This window comes from Protopterus annectens, chromosome 8.part0, assembly GCF_019279795.1.
Source record: "Protopterus annectens isolate FY-2018-M chromosome 8.part0, PAN1.0, whole genome shotgun sequence".
In the NCBI taxonomy this organism is placed as follows: Eukaryota; Metazoa; Chordata; order Ceratodontiformes; family Protopteridae; genus Protopterus; species Protopterus annectens.
Window position 1 is genome coordinate 819,660,312 of NC_056741.1, and position 15,675 is coordinate 819,675,986.

The 15,675-nt window shown below is 36.8% G+C and overlaps 1 protein-coding gene across 2 annotated transcripts in view; it reads right to left on the reverse strand.

The window, feature by feature from the left end:
• Window positions 1-9,323, reverse strand: part of SLC38A5 (solute carrier family 38 member 5) — a 776,684-nt gene extending 767,361 nt beyond the window's left edge. For both annotated transcript variants that reach the window (XM_044080289.1, XM_044080288.1), the window contains exon 1: window positions 9,198-9,323. The gene's annotated coding sequence lies outside the window, so the exon portion shown is untranslated. The remainder of the gene's footprint in view (window positions 1-9,197) is intronic.
• Between the last annotated feature and the right edge of the window lie 6,352 nt (window positions 9,324-15,675).

Consider the following 15,675-nt stretch of genomic DNA (forward strand, 5'->3'; position numbering starts at 1 on the left):
CAAGACAGGGGATCGCTCATCCATCCCCACCTGTCCATGTTTCAACAGACACTGTGGGCAATAAGATTTTGATTCCTCACAAACACCTTTTTTTCTGAGGATGTGGGTCTTATTTGTGTGAGTTGCTCAAAGCTGGTTTGGCCTACATTTCTATTAAGGCCTATTAAGGCCCACCTATCAGTTATCTCTGCTTGTCTGCCTTTTTCTACTCCTTTTGCTTCTAGACAACTTCTTAAAGGCATCCTTAATATTAAACCTCCCAGGAAGCCTGTTCCTCCTCCCTGGGATCTTAACTTTGTTTTGGAGAAGTTGACTCAGGCTCCTTTTGAGCCTGCTGTTTCAGTTTCCTTGCTACATTGTTCCTGGAAGACTGCTGTTTTGTTAGCTCTTACTTCTGCCAAGTGGGTATCAGAGTTGCAGGCCCTTATGGCTTGTTCTCCTTATTTGGTCTTTCATGAGGACAGAGTGTCCTTGTGCACTAACCCTTCTTTTACGCCTAAGGTGGTTAATGAGCTATCATGGAATCAGTCTATTAATCTGCCTACTTTCTTCTCCTGTCTGCAATCTGACAGTGAGAGGGTGCTGCATACTTTGGAAATGCATAGGGAACTCAGGGTTTATTTGGATAAGACTAAGGCTATTAGAAAATCTGATCAGTTATTTGGTTCGTTTCATCTTAGATTGTTGGGACTTGCAGTACCCAAGCAAACTATTTCTTCTTGGATTTCTAAGGCTATTTGCTTTTGTTACACTTTTCATGGCAAGAGCCTTCCTTGTTCAGTTAAGGCTCATTCTACTAGAGCTGTGGCTTCTTCTGTTGATTTTTTCAAGGGCTTAGATATTAATTCTATTCTTGAGGCAGCTACCTGAACCTCTGTGCATACTTTTACCCAGCACTACAAGCTGGAGTGTATCTATAGAGCTAGGGCTGATTTTGTTACTGCTGATCTTCATGGCTTTTTAGGGGACTCTTCTGCACCTTCCCCCTCCCATGTTTCCACTTGAGCTTTGGCACTCTCTCATCTGTTAAGAATACTGCAGCAGTGAAGGTAAGGACAGCTACCACTACAGTAAGATTTTACACAACTTTACTTATTAGTCATTGGTACACTCTCAACTATTTTACACACAGCAGCAGATCCTGCCTTCTTCCTTGCCTGTACAACAAACCATTGCTCTGTAAATGAAACTTTATTATTTTTTCTCCTATATCTCTAGTGAAAAAATATCATCATACCAGGTAGTCCTATGTAGTTATTAACTCACACACTGACAAGATAAGCTAACAAAATAATGCAGTCACAATATGTCATGAATTCTGTACTAGTCGTAATTATCCATTGGTCATATTCTTGCCATCTCTCTGTCTCTTACCTCTCAACTGTCTAGAAGTTTGAAGAATGTCCCTGATTATGCCTGATATTTTTGCCATGTCTCATAAAATTTTTGATTTTCTTTCAAATCACTGAGGATTATAGTTTGCCTTAATGTCAGACACTAGTTTCATACTTCTTATTCAGAAAATCCACATTGATGCACAAAGTGTAGTTATGGTAACTTTTAAGTGAATTAGTGATATTTAAAAACTGTCCCTCATTTTTGGGCTTTTGTCCCCCATTAGTTTTGGCTTTGTCCAAAATACTTGACAAAGTAGTTGCGAGGTATGCTCAGGCCTACATCAGGTTAACTTCCAACTATCTAATCTAATGTGTCTATCAATTTGTGTTTGTTAACTGGAAAACAGCACTGATCTACATGGTGTTTTCAGACTCAGCTTAGGAGCACTGTCTGGTTAAGTGCCTAGCTAGAGTCACACAATTCATAAATGCCCACTGAAGGAAACCCTTTTACGGAAGGAAGCAGCATGCATGTTAACAGGTCATAGCCTTAGTCTTCTGCATTAACTGCTACACTGAAGACAGTCTTACTTCTCTTTCACAATTCAACCGTCTACATCATGTTTTGTCTGCAGCAGTCGCCTACAGAATGCCCATCAACTGAAGTAAAACTAGCAGGTGGACAGCTGTGATATAAAAGCAAATGCAGAGAAGGGCCTCTTTTCTCGGAACAGCTGTATGTGCATAAGAGAGGAGGAGCAAAGTCGAATGACTTTTTCTTCACTGACCACCCATCAGTATGTAGCAAAATGAGATAAAATATGTCAAGCCCCAAATGTGAAATCTGAAAAGGTTAATGGGGTGGGGTCCTCTCTTCACAGGGAAGCTGAATGCAGCACATGAAAGGAGGAATGGTGAGGATAGTTATTTCCCTCCACAACTGAACTTATAACAGGAGATGAAGAACAAGTAATGGCCTTCTTTCCCCAATCTGAATGTTGGATAGGAAAGGATAAGCTTTATTTTTATTTACTTATTGCAATCTCAGAGCAGCTGAGCATATTAGAGGACAAGAAACTGCCTTTCATATCAAAATATCAGCTGAATGTTGCACTGGAAAGTAAGAACAGGCCTCCTCGGTCATAGCAGCTACATGTTGCATAGGAAAGAAGAATAGGTAAGGACTCTCTGGTGTAATTTACTTTTATTTCCCCCTGAACTTTCCACATGTCGGGGCACAAATACAGTGACTGGCATATGCTAATCTAGCGTGTCGTGTTTACATTACTGGTGCTTGACAGTTACACAAACAGACATGGTGGTGTAATTTACTTTTATTTCCCCCTGAACTTTGCACATGTCGGGGCACAAATACAGTGACTGGCATACGCTAATCTAGCGTGTCGTGTTTACATTATTGGTGCTTGACAGTTACACAAACAGACATGGTGGAGTGAAGCATTTACGTAAGAAGTACCACTGCACATATACTACCCCTTCCAGCCTTCTTACACTATAACAGTGATTCACACCAAGGTGGCACAGCACATTCTTTGAAGTGCGTTTTTTCTTCTAATATCATTTTTAACTTATAGGCAATTGAAGTTCATAAGGAAAATGCATTTTATGATTAGTAAGAGTCAATCCAGATTTTCTGAAAAACAATAAACAGTACCTTAAGTACCAACTCACAAGAGTTTATGTGGAGATTAAATTATAGAGCTAATTTTGATACTTTGTTCAATAATATCTTGCAAGACATCCAAGAATCTGAAATAGTATCTTCCCATATTATAAATTTTGCTTTCACAGACTTGGAAACATTAGAGACTGATAAGGAAAATGTTCAACTCGGTTGTTAATTATTGCAATTCATTGCATATTTCTGTGGAATGCTGTTGTTACTTTTACATTTTTAAAACATTTTATTTTTATATTAAATGGCAATGTTGGTAGAATGTAACAAAACCCTCACTTTTCGCTGAATTTTTGGTTTCTTTACTTCTACATTTAACTGTGAATATTGAATACAAAATAATGTTTATTATAACATGACCCCCCCAAAACGTGCACGCTGATTGGCCAGCGTGCACATTGTAAATCGAGTTATACTAATGGAAAAAGGTCCGTCGCCGGACTTTTTCCATTAGTATAACTCTACTTTTAAAACACTGTCTTGCTATGTTAAATGGGTTTAACATAGCGAGACAGCTTTAAAATAAGCAACGGAGATCTCCGTTGCTTATTTTAAAGCTGTCTCGCTATGCTAAACCCATTTAACATAGCGAGACAGGTTTTAAAAAAAAAGCAACGGAGAAAGCAAGATCTCCGTTGCATTTTTTACTGTTTTTCGCTATGTTAAATGGGTTTAACATAGCCAGACAGTTTTAAAATAAGCAACGGACATCTCCATTGCTTATTTTAAAGCTGTCTCGCTATGTTAAACCCATTTAACATAGCGAAACAGTAAAAAAAAAAAGCAGGCGCGCAGTACATCAGAACTGCCGCGGATGCCATACATCTGCGGAAGGGCAGTAAACAGGCATTATACTATGCCATTATTTAAGAAAAGTAATAGTTTCTTTTCTTAAATAATGTCATGGTATAATAGCAATAACCAACTTCTGGGTGTGGGTAATGCTGTATTTACCCACGGTTGGCTTTGTTTGGTCCCTCGGGCTTCGCCCTCGGGACCAAACCACGCCAACCGTGGGTAAATCCAGCATTACCCACACCCAGGCGTGGGTTATTGCTATATTATACAATGGAACACAGTAAGTTCCGAAAAATGACCACGCTAATTGGCTAATCAAACCAGTGTGCCTGTTGTAAATCCAGCATATACCAACAGGAAAAAGTCCGGCCGCTAAAGTATCACTTTCCTGGTCGCATATGCAACATATTAAAACCAAGTGAAACCACAAAACAGCAATAAAGCACTACCATACCTCTCAACCTCTAAGTGCAAGAAATCTTTACAAAGCCTGACATAATTGACGGACAAATGCCCAAAATTATGAACGCATTTTAAATATTGCTGTTATAAACTTGCCAACTTGCTATAACAGTATCTGTGTTAGCATGTGTTTTCAAAATGATATGAAGTCTGAAACTCAAATGTGTGCCATTATTTAGTGACTTTAATCCTTACATTAACCACTGACTTCTCAGGAAAAAACTATTTTATGAAGAAAAGATCAAAAATATGAGGCAAAAATCTGGACAGTTGACAGTTATGAGCACTACACGAGCCATTGCAATTGAGTGAAGGTATACTAAACTACTTTCTCTGCTTAAGCACTGTGCATTTTGCAGGAAAGTATAAACACCAAAGCTTACATTAAATAACAGTGTACATGTAACTTAAGTGTGCAACTATTAGAAAAGGCATGACTACAGAGATGGCAGTACTAGACACACTCCCCTTTTCACTGTGTCTAAGCCCACATACTTTATACTTAACACAAAGAAAAACTGTTACGGCCCCAATAAACACTTAAAATAACCACAACAACCCATGTATTTTACCAACTAATATCTAATTAAATTAAAATAAAAATAAAATAAACAATAAACGTGAACTAAAAGTCTGGGACTATTTTCTCTCAGAAAAAGTGGAAGAATACAAAATAAAACAAACAGAAAAATAAATAACAAAATAAATACACCACCATACACAACTAACAACCTTGTATAACAGAACTAACCCATGGCTGGCTATGGGTAATGCTAGATTTACCAACAGCCAACCGTGGGTTATTGCTATAATAATAAACAAAAATATTACATACTATATATGCTAGTATTTGTATCAGTGGACTGTGCATGTAATAGCTATACCTTAACTGCACAACCATGTAATGGATTGTGTAGGTAATGAATATTCATATGGTGCACTGACACAACACTGCTTGTTCTGAATAAATGCACAAATTGGGGGGGAGGGTCTAGAAGTACATGTCGGTGGCTTCCATTCCTTATAGATGTATATGGCAGAGAAGTGAAGCAGGAGCATGAGCATGTTGTATAAGAGGTTCAGAACAGGAGAAAGTTGAATAAGAGGTTTCATTACAGGTGGGTCACCCTCACTCATAGTTATAGCAGCCAAATGTTACAGAGAAAAATGAAAAGATAAGAGCTTCCTTTCCGTACACAGCTGTATGTAAAACACAAGCAGGTGAATGTAGTACTGCAAAGTCAGGGTAGCTGGGGCCACCTTTCCAATGTGTTTGATTGTAGCACAGAAAAGGAGACGTGCATGTGGGGGAGGGGCTATTTTAAAATCCAAGCATTAATTATCTGCAATAGGAGAGGAAAAAGAAGGGCCCCCTTTCTCAGCACAGCTGTATGTGACATGGGATAAGAAGACCAAGGGGGTGTTTCCTTTCCTGGAACATCTGCATGTTACTTAAAATAGGAAAAGCTATGAGGGCTTCATCACATAAGAAATCCTTAGTGCATGCATTTTTGTAGACTGCATACTTTAATCCTCGTGAAAGTTTAATGTATGCCATATTCTTTCTATCACCCCGCTGCTGACTTGTGGGCCTACTCTGGTGCCATGCTCTGCAACATCTAGTCTTTTGATGATTTCCTTGTATGAAACCATGCTACCCAACCTACCACATGAAAGTAGTAAGACAGTTGGCTGGGCCCCTGCTGAAAGTCTGAGAAATATAATTGTGATCCTCAGAAGAGTAGTCTTTGTGTGTGAATGGAGGAATATATACCAATTCTGATATTAGGGTACATTGGAGCATTTCCCTTAGTCCTATGTACAGCAATCTCAATGTTAGTACATAGAAGTATCAGGGGAGTGAGGGGCACAGCCCCCACATCACAAGGTGCAGAAGGAGGTGAAGCCTTCCCCCGACAAAAATATTCCTTAAAAGTGTAACATTGAGTTTGCCAGTCCTTACTTTTGCCAGAATTAGAGTTTAATTTTCAAAGTGCTGGAACTCACTGTACCAGGCCTCACATTTCTGATGGGGGCCTAGTTGGCTATAGCTGAATGATACCTCTTATACCACATCTACTACTGCAGAAGCTCACGATACATTTCTGTGGTCACAATTTTACTGAAAATGAGTTTTTTTTAAACGTTTAGAATATTTCTTTCTAAATTAAACAAATTGTTACTTTTACAAAGGAAATAACAGAATTAAAGGTTTGTGAATAAAGTTGCAAACATGATACTGAATCTTAATCAAAACATCTTTAAACAGTACAGGGAAACTCAATATATACAGTATGCACTAAAACACGGGACCATAACAAAAACTTTTATGTATAGTATAAAATCAACAAATCTATTAAGGTTACATCTTTTGGAAAAGGGGTTAGCTGCTACTCAAAAGCAAATAGTAATATGGAAAACTTAGAGAGAGGATGGATTTTATGACATTAGGAAGTATTTTTCCATCGAGTTGTAGGTGCAGGTGACAGTCTTTGTTAAAAGGAGGTTACATCAAAGACAGTGTCAATACTGAAGAATGCATGGCTAAACAAAACACAGCTACGGTATTATGCTGGAAGGAGGAAGTTACTGACAGAAAAGGAAAGGCCGCTTACCTGTGTGAAGGAAAACAGGTAGACTAGCTGGGCAAAGTGCTTCTTATGTGCTGACAATTGCTATGCTGCTTTGAGCTGTTCTCAGTTGTGAACAATATTCTACTTGTGACAAGTCTGTACAAATTACTAATGTTCACAAACATACGTTTATAGTGGTGTAGTGTCCATTCATTTCCAATACCTACATTATCTAACCCAGGGTCACAGGGTGCAACAGCCTGTCTAGGAAGTAACAGGTAAAAAACAAGAAATACTTGTGGATGGGACACCTATCTATTGCAGGACATAAGCACTACCACGCGTATGCATCCCGAAGCAATTTGAGCATTACCAGTTCAACTACCCACTTTTTCGTTTTGTAATGTGGGAGACAACTGTAGCAACTGTTAAAAATGAACACAAGTAGAAATCATCCCAACTATGAACCAATTGTCACTGCTTTTCAAACAGTTTTAGAATGCAAAAATTGCTATGTTATTTGTACTTTGCAGTTTTTCCATTATGTTTTTTTCTACCCATTATTTATAATTCATATTTTTTGCAAAACAAACCTTGTAAATTTTCAGAAGAATATTTGCTTGAAATAATAAATCTTTGTAAGCTTACTATAATCCATTCATGATACCATAGTTAAGCCCTCATTCATACATCCCGCCTATCACACATATGCGTGCGTGCACACACACACACACACACTCACACACACACACACACACAAATCACTGTCCTGGTGTGGCAAATAGCTTTGATTTACAGGGACTCTACATTTCATAACATTTCTTATCTTCTGTTGCCTGTGGAAATGTAATAAAGACAACTGCTTCCTCCAGAGCAAGCAATGTTATTGAAACCATAACCTAAGAATGTGATAGGAATGATGACAGGTGACACAGTCCTTGTCCAGCATACCTCTTTGGTCACCAAAAAGGTAGGTACACAAATAAATATCTCATGATTGATTAAGATTCCCATTTTTCATTTTGACATCTCATCAGTGCAGTTACTATTCCTTACGTTCAGTTCATAATGTCACCCATAGCCTTGAGCTGGGAATTTAGACAGCTGACGTCTCATAGCAGTCATCAGCTCTTTCTTATTACAAATGAGCAGTGAGAAGAGGCATGATGCAGGCCTTCAGTGCTCAGCCCCAAAATTATGCTGTGCTTCACCATGGGGTCAAATTTAGACATTCAATGACATCAGCAGGTTTAAAGAATCATGCTGGCTTCCATTTTGTGCACTTCCCCTATGTCAGTTGTCTAGCCCAAATAATTTTTTTATTTTCACGCTACACTTAATCAGATAAATGGCATGAAAAAAATACAATGCAAATTACACATATCAGACTTATAATGGGGAGAAACACAGCAGAATTAAGTCTGTTTGGTATTAACAGCCATCACTAGTATTTGATGTGGCACTGAATTAGTTACTGCCCCTCCCCCATGCACACAGTCAGTGATAAAGAAACATGTGCTAGTAAATATTCCATGGTGTTCTGTGTTTTAGACTTGTAACAGGAGCACTTTAGAAAAGCTATATCAAAACACCACAAATTATTAGCACTGTAGATTGTCCTAACACAAACAAACCTTTCTTGTTACTAATGAACACGAAAAAAGTCTATTTAAAACTGCTTCATTCATTTTTATAATGGCTCACTGTACTTTCTCCAGTACATAGTATATATATATATATATATATATATATATATATATATATATATATATATGGACAGAGGCAGCTTTAAGTTTTATCCACCCAACGTAAGAAAACAGAAAGCCTGATGTATCTTGAAAATTAAACAGCCAGCTACTGGGAGGAACAGAGTTCCCTGCTATAAATAGACTAAACTGACAAATAACTGTGAATTTTGAGATTTATACTTTGGCTGTTTCCATTCATTCCTATATCCCACAGTCAGACTCTGAGTATTCTGTGTATGACTTGCCTTAAATGTTTCTTCTTTCTTTTTGTAACGAGTTTGAATATCAGTATGTAACAATATGCATTCCTGCAATGCAAAGCACTTTAATGTGGCATTTTTTAATAGAAGGCACTAAATGCAACAAATCTAAATTCCTTTCCTGTTATACTTTCAAAACTATATTAAATATTCCCACAGCTCCTTTCACTCGTTCATGCACATTGCTTTCTGATGCATGATGCAATCACAGCCACCACGAGTACAGGAAGGAAACCGAACATGCAAGCATAAGAATTCTTTATTACACATTAACCCCCAACTCCACAGATAACCATAAGTCACTTCTCCAAGCCTTCACTCACCCCTTGTTTTGGGTTAGGTTTTTTATTCTTCTCCTTTTAAGGTAAGTCCAAAACTTTTATTTCCAGCTCTTTCCCCATGTGTTGATTTTGTCTTTCTCTCTCAATGGTGAGCTATCACTATCTACTACAAGCCCAACCCACATCTCAGAGCTTGTAGTCAAACACAGTACCTTCACATTTTACTCCCCTCCCCCTTCTAAATGCCTAGCACAAAGGCTGGTTTTCCATGTTGATATAGCAGAGACAGGCTAGCATGTGTACAAGTGAATATAATAATCTTTGCTTTACAAGCTTATGTGCTTTGTGTTTCTGCATTAATAAATAATAGAAGGATTTTAAATTTTACAACTATCTATACAACCTCAGCCTTACACTCATTTAAGTTTGAATATGTGTTTTGCTTGCTTGTGCAGTGTTTTTTAACTATTCTGAATGAGCATGTGAATTTTCATTGTTGATGTTCAAGTACCTCATTGTAAACTGCTTCACAAAATGAACCTGTGAATACATCTTTTTCTATAGATATTTTTTTCTTTTTCTAAAAGATAAGCCCACACTTCCTACAGTTGCATATCGCTCAGCCTCTATCTGGACAAAGCCACAAATAATAGAGGGACAAAGGAGCAAAAATAGGGACACTTTTTAAATATTGCTCCTACAAACTTAGAAAGATGATAGAATAAAAGGTTTTCCATTAGCATGAATTTTTTAAAGAGCATGAAGGCTGAAACTGAAATGTCTGTCATTATTTTATGACTTCAACCCTCAATCATTTACCAGTGATTTGCCAGAAAACCACAATTTTATGAGAAACATACCAAAAATATTTAGCAAAAATCTGGACATTCTGTGAAAATCTGTACAGTCGAGAGGTATGTGGCATGTATACCTATTTTTCATATTGCTAGATTTTTTAATTGCCTGGTATCATGAGTTAAAACAGATCCAGACTCCTTTCTACTGTATCAGAACAGTTTTTGTTAGGTATGTACCCAGTGTTTTGGTTACTTATAACTTAGGGGCTGCTTTTGTAAATAGCTTATCAACATTAGACAGGGAAGCTTGGCATATGGTGATACAGATTACTGCATTGTCTTGCAACTTGCTTCCATAACATCATCTGTTCTTCCAAGTGACATTCCTCCAAATGAATCAGCCCATGTGTAAGATAAGCCTCACATCTGTAAGTCACTGATATGTATGCTCTTTAACTTGTGTTTAGCATCGTATGCCCGTTCTATTCATGACAGAATATTACTGAACCACATAGCCCTAATAAATGCACAGCAACATCCAACCAGCTAAGCAAGTGTATACCAGTTAAGCAAAACATATCTCCATACCAAAATCAAATTGTTACCATTAAACAGAATAATCATTTTTGGTGCCTCCCATTACTCCTGCTGTGTAGCTAAACACTGGAACTCAACTCCCCCAGAATTAGGAGGGGAATCCCAATGCGCTGCCTTCCTACAACAACTAAAGTTTATCCTTTCTGTTGTTGGATACTTCACTTGGGTCTCCTAACACTTATCCAAACATCTCCTAATACTCCTTTTTTAAATTCTTACCATTTAAATTTCTCATTTCATAGCCTCTAACCTATCAGTTTCCTACCCCTACCTGCATAAACCACCTTACAACATCATCTATGAGCAGCAAATATATTACTAAGCTGTATCCATCTAATTGTACATGTATATGGTATAATAGACTGTAGGTCTGATTCAATAACACCTACACAAAGTGTACACGATCCGTATCCAGAACATCCCCACCATATTTTTGTGCTTTCTAGTTACTCAGAAAGATTATACTAAGTGCACATGTAGTCTTCAGTTTGTGGTAACTTTTATGAATCCCTGTCAGTATTTAAAGCCACAAGAAAATCAGTAAGACTAGGAAAACTAAAATTAGGAGGAAGAAGGTATGAGTTATGCTTGTGTTGTCTGTTCACTCAGAACAGTGTAGTGCAGGTGTTAATGAATGCCAGGGCATCTTTTAATTTTCTCCAGTCTGGAAAGTTTCACTATAATATAATGTCATACCTTTTACAATTTTACAATGTTTTTATTTTTTTTACAATTTTTGTTTCCTTTTCTTTCTTTTGTTTTGTGAAGCTTTTCCCTCCAAGACTCTGCTGAAAAGGGGTGTTTGTTCAGCAAATGTAAAATAAAACCAATGCAAACCACAGTGGTCAGTGCAGTTCATTACATAGCAGGGTTATATTCTATGGGTAATTCTGCTATCCTGTATCACAATATTTCAGAGCACTACCAGAACACACTCACACTGAAAACTTGTCTTTTAGAATTCTGCCCCCTATATCACCAAATTATGTTACTACATACAGTAACTAGTGATTTCTTCTCTGCACACACTTATGTTGGTGGGTCACACTTAAGAATGACATTGTGTGTTCAATGTTGTATTCCATGCATATTTTATCATCCCTGTGTTTTACTCACTTTCTGTTATTCATTTCTTGTCTCAGCATATATTTAATTGTTACTTGTATTATTAGTCTGTCAAATTCTTGTTCTTTCTGGCATGCACATGTGGATGACTACTGTTTGTCTAATATGCCTATTCAGTAAACAGAAATCAAATAAATGAAGGAGTGAATGATCGCACCATATGGTAGTGATGAATGTGGGCTCAAAATGTCTACATTTGTATGCAGTCCAAGATTGCAGTATCTAAAGATCAGCAGTTTTATAAATTGAGTTTAATTCAATATTATAACATAAACTACACTTAATTCTAATACATAACAATTCCACACCACACAACTGAACCTATCCACCACAGACCAGATATCACCAACCATACTTCTCAACTGTCCATATTTTTGCTTTGTATCTGTGGTCTGTCCATCATAAAATTTGTGGTTGTGTGGCAAATATTGAGGATTGAAGTTCCTAAATAATGGCAGATATTTGAGTTTCAAAAGTCATACCCTTCAGAAAAAGCACACTAATACAAAAACCTGTTATTCTATCAACTATATAAGATTATAAGAGTAATATTTAAAATGTGTCCCCATTTTTGGAGCCTTTATTCCCTTATTTTTTTTAGCTTTGTTTAGATTTCTTTTGTTTGGAGGTTGAGAGGTATGTTCCCAACTAAAATACAGTTAAACAATATTCATCCCCTTCTATACTATCCATGTATAAAGTGAGGGTACAACACTTCAAAAAAGACATTACAGTAGAGAGTCAATCATCCAAACTAAGTGGGACCTAGGGTAGTTCAAATAATCAGACTGTTCAAATAATCAAACATACATTGAACCGGATAAAAAACTGCAAAAATCTTGTTTTTTCTCCGTGCTTTTCAACCATTCACTGATTCCAGTGGACAAAAAAGAATATTTTCACACACGAGGAGGCTACAAGCTCAAAAAACATGCATAAGTTAATACGTATAACATTTACCTATCCAGACTTTATGAGTTTTCCTACCCAAAAACTTTGGAGGCTGTGTTTGGATAATTGATGTTCAGATAATCGACTCTCTACTGTATTTAATAAATTTAAAACAATTCTTCTGGTAGAGCTAAGAGTGTTCTGGCAACATTATTATAGAATAATCTCCTCTCTGCTAGTTTAAACAAAATTGTATCCAGAGGAGTATAAGGCACCCAGATTGCCTTCTTCTACTGTAATGCCAAATGCACATTCATAGCTGTCCTATGGACCAGAACAGTATCTCTAAAATCGTACCTATCCCTGTTTCTTCCCCATATCCCCATTATCCAAAATGCCCAACTATTCAGCAGTTTATACTGATACACAGTTCACAATCATTGTCCAAGCTTTCTCCAATACAGTGCTGCCCTCTATCAGTACTAGAACATATGCAAACTCTCACTCCTCTTCTGATATTTTCACTTCCTCCTTTTCAACCCAATGTTTTCTGTATACCTCTTAGTAATGCAGAACCCTTCTTATCCCAGGATTACTTTTAAAAACTGCTTATTTTTCCTTTTTTAACCCCTAGTCACTTCTTCCAGGGCAACATCTGTCCTCTTTTTTTTTTTCATTCTACCATCTTACTTCTTACCACTTTTAACTTTTCTAAAATCATCCAGTCATCTTCCCTTACTCCAGATTCTTGATGTAGTCCTGCTATTGCCTCCATCGTACCATTACCCTGACTTGACTTCAAACTGACTTCGCTTCCTCCCATTTACAAAGCCTGTTCCCCTCCCACTCTTTTGCTTACTCCTAGAAACATTTCCTGCTATTCATAGATGGTTCTATAAATACCCCAGGGTACCTCACCCCATTCATCATTACATAACTTGAACACACTATTATACCTCACATGAAACCATTACCCAGGATCTAACACTCACATTCTGTCCTCATTCCATGTCTTTTTAGAAGCATATTTATTTACATTTTCTTCTCTAATAATCACCTTTTTTTCTGAGACAGACTGACTTTAGAATGAAAATATACAAGTAAGGTGGGTATAGGTGTGAGGGGAGGGGCTTCTCCCATGCAAGAAGCTCTTGTGTACTGTTTGGATTGATTAATTGCTTGGAAAACACTAATATTCATATGGATCAGTGTGGTTTTGTGGAGGGGAGGCAAACATTTGACAACATTTATAGAACAATTCAAAAGAGTAAAAAACAACTGCACAGCTAGGATAAAATTGCCACTCCAGTACACAAAGAATATGACCAGTGTAAAAACTATCTGACAACAAGCCAGCTAAGTAAAATAAACCAAAAGCTTTTATTATAATTTAGTTACCACTTTCACGTTGTCCTCATCGCTTCATCAGACTTTGAAAATACACAAGTTAACACTCACTATTTAAAATCCAAACCACAAATCAGAGACTGATTCCAATTATGACATCATAACAAGCTGTCCAATCAGCTATAGAAACTCTAACAGCAAATTAGACAGTACATAATCCTCCAGTGTGTACTAAAATAAATAAAACAAACTATAATTTCTGGTATGGCTTAAGTATATATAAAATACATAAAAGACTAGTTATTTACTAGTTGCCTAGTTCTAATAGTAGATAATGTGCTTAGTCATGATAAAATATACAAGTCCACACCATTGAATATAGTTCTATGAGACTCAGAAGGGAAAAAAATCGGATCAATTGATTGCCAGGATTACACGATAAAATGACTGAATGTCATGAACATTTAATGTCTTGTGTATGCTTGCTTAATTTAGCTTTCTACGTAAAGAAAACATAAAAGCTGTGGATTCCCATCTCTTGCATTTAGAATTGCTAGATGTTTCCAACATTCAAAATTCTTAAGCATAGCACAACATTGCAGTGAAATGTAAGAATTCCTAAATGCATACCATGAAGACCAGTTAAAAACACACTGCTACAACAACATAAATGAATCACCTGTCTAACAAGAAAATATGAAATAATGAAGAATAAATAGCTAGATGCGTACATGTATTCAAGTAGATGAGCATGACAGTTGTTAAAAACCAAAAAAAGTTCAGTATAAAACAGCTGATAAATACAAAAAAGTTCAGTATAAAACATTACTTCATAGTAAATATCTATAAGCAAGTGTGGTATTATAATCACAGTCTTAATGGGCAGAGCCCATGTATACACATGAAGCTTAAAAGCTATAAAAATACAAGCTAACTAATGTTACTAAGAAACATCAACCATCATTCAAGTGTTATCTGTAGAAATTGAGTATGTCTGCTTACAAACATAAGGTCTTAAAACCAAAAGGAGCACTACTCAGTAAAATAAAAATGAAAGTACCTCACCTGGTAAAAACATCCAAAGAAAAGTAGTAATTGAGTTATAATCATGCAGAACCAGGCAAGTGAAGGTGTATAGATCCTAAAAGTGCCAACAGAGTGTTAGCAAACCTGAAGTTGCTTAAGAACCATCCTCTATATGCATAGAGTCAAAGGAATATGTGTGAAAGAAGGGTGTTACAGCCTATCATTCCCTTTAACTGGAGTCAAATAACCAATCAATTGGGTTGAATAAGATTCTATGAGGGAGAAGAAGAAAAAAAAATGTATTGAAGCAATGGTCTAGCTTTCAAGAAAGGTTTGATGGAAACAGCGTCATTCAGTCCATAACACTGGTCTGCTTGTAAATGAATGATCCATTCTTGTCCAGTCTTCTCAGTTTTATTCTTCCTCTCACCAAGTCTATTGTCTTCTTTCAAAGTGTCCAGCACCATAAATTTGAAATGATGCTCTACTCCTTGTTCTACAACATGTTTAGCTGTGGCCGCAGCTCTATCTTCCTTCCTATTTTATATAAATGTTCTTGGATCCTGTTCATAAATCCCCTGTTAATTTTTCCTATGTAAAAACTGGAAAAAATCATGCAAATAGCTAAATAGACCACATTCTCAGTCCAGAAATTGGCATAATTCTGAAGTCTCACAATCTTACTGGGAGGAACAAAGTGATCAGTATTGGCTATAAATGAGCAGATATTACATCAC